Source organism: Manihot esculenta, chromosome 11, assembly GCF_001659605.2.
Source record: "Manihot esculenta cultivar AM560-2 chromosome 11, M.esculenta_v8, whole genome shotgun sequence".
Taxonomy (NCBI): Eukaryota; Viridiplantae; Streptophyta; class Magnoliopsida; order Malpighiales; family Euphorbiaceae; genus Manihot; species Manihot esculenta.
In genome coordinates, this window is record NC_035171.2 from 19564801 (window position 1) to 19567120 (window position 2320).

General features: G+C 22.5%; 1 long non-coding RNA gene across 1 annotated transcript; it reads right to left on the bottom strand.

Moving 5' to 3' along the window:
• Positions 1 to 241: 241 nt before the first annotated feature.
• On the bottom strand, positions 242 to 1081 carry LOC122725066. Its single transcript, XR_006352445.1, has 2 exons — positions 878 to 1081; positions 242 to 696 (listed from the first exon to the last, which is right to left on the bottom strand). It is a non-coding gene; the product is annotated as an uncharacterized LOC122725066 (long non-coding RNA).
• Positions 1082 to 2320: the final 1239 nt, after the last annotated feature.

Below are 2320 nucleotides of genomic sequence, written 5' to 3' on the forward strand. Positions count from 1 at the left end.
AAAAGACATGTCTAAATGCAAAAATTATAAAATAACATGAAAATTTTAGAGAACCAACATCATTTAACTCAAACTCATAACTCAAATCTAAAGGAGAAACCAACAATTATAAAATAATACGAAAACCCTAGAGAATCAATATCAGTTAACTTGAACTCGAATCTAAAGGAGAAAAACTTTTGTCCGTGGATCTTTCTTCTAATGGACTCACTTATTACCAAAAGTAATGAAATATCATGGGTTTAAGGGTTCTCATGCTACTGTGGCCGTAAAACTATATAAAAAAAAATAACTAAAGACTAAGGAGACAATTCAAAAACTAAACCACTAGACACTACTATAGGGAAGAAAAAGTCATATTTAACACTACAATCACAAGATTTTTTTGACAGAAGAATATAACTATACAAAAATTGACCATTTGGGTCAATAAAGATTTCATATATCCTTTTTAGTGACCCAATTGCATTTTTCGAGCATTATTATGCAAGTCACTGTCATACCTCCCTTCGTCGAAGGATGACAATATGTATAAAAAATAAATTTGTGAACCTTCAAACTTGCATACAAAGACTTTTACGGATCAATGAGTTGCCGCTGAAGGAGAAGGGGGTGTGCTCTTTGGCGTGGGTGTGCTCTTTGGCGTTTCAATTGTGCCTTCTAAGGCCATGCTCTACGAGCCAGCTTCTCATGGATCTTGGACAATGAAGGAACATCAATTTGGATAAAACAAACAAAGCAATTACAAGAAAGAGAAAAAATAAAAACAAAAAAGGCAAAAAAAAAAAAAAAAACACACTCATTATTTGCACAATTTGTCAAAAGAAACAGAAAAGAAAAATAAAAGAAAAAACTTAAAAACCACTCAAAGACTCACCCTCCAAGTGATGAAAAGGAGGTTCTCCCCGATCGAAAGGCGCAGAAGAAACCGACATAGCGGCAGGTGAATGAAAGACAAAGGTCTCATAGAAATCCATAAAAGGAAGACAGAAAACTTTCTTTAAAGAATTTAAAGAGAAAAAAATAAGGAAGGAAGGCAACACAGGTGGGCAATAGAAGTAGGTGGTCTATAAATCACAATAATCATTATCATGTTTACCGTGTTGATCCAAATAGTTCTGATTTGAAAATAAAATTTTTTAAGTTCAAATATTCTATTTTTTCGATCTGTCATTTTATTTGTATATATAAAATTTTAGTTAAAATTATTTAAAGAAATCTTTCTCATATAACTTTTTTTTATAAATGCTTTATTTTAAAAAAAGTAATTTACAGAAGAATCAGTCAAATTGGATTTTTACTTAAGCATGGATTTTATTTTTTATATGATTTTTTTAATTAAAAAATTGAAATCCTTTATTTTACATATAAAGAATTGATAAAATAAAATAAATTAAATTAAATTTATGAAAATTTAGAAAAATAATTAAAGACACTTTTACCAAGTTAAGTTTTTTCCAAAGAAAAAATAAAATAGGTAAACGTGGAAGCAACTCATTCCGCCTTTTAAGATATTTAAATAAGATAAATAAAGCATGCATTTTTCGCATTTCAAAGCAGAAAACATAGAAGTTACTAAAAAAAAAAATTGGAGGGATTTTAATTTAAATGTTAATCATAATTTTTTCGCCTTCATTAATTATCATGCATATTTTAAATAGAGTATTGAATAAAAAATTTAAATATTTATAGTAATTTATATTTATATTCAAAATTTAAAATTTAAAATAGTAAAATTAAATCTTTTTAATTGGAAAATTGAATTTAGAAAATTAATAATAAATTAAAATATAATTTTTAAACTTTTATTAACAATAAAATAGTTTTTTATATATATTTTTAGTATAATAATATTATTTTTTATTAATTTTACTATTTACTCTTTATTTTTATTTTTATATAATATTAATAAAAATTTTAAATATAAAAAAATTAAAAATTTATAATTTAAAATATTATATAATATTTTATATAATAAGCATTTATTTGTAATAAATATTTATAAAATATAATATATTTAATATTATATATAATAAATATAAAAATATTAATTTTTAATATAATATTTAAATTAAAAGATTACCTATTTTATTAAAAATATAAAATTTTAATAACTATATTATAATTTACCATTAATTTTTCTAAATTTAATTCAAAAATATTTGATTTTATCCTCTAAAATTTAATATTATTATAAATGTTATGAATTTCTTTTAATATTCTAATTTTAAAATGATAATTTTTGAAGATCTTTTAATTAATAATATTATAATCATATATCTTAAATTTAAATTTAAAAATTCATATTCCCCATTTAAAT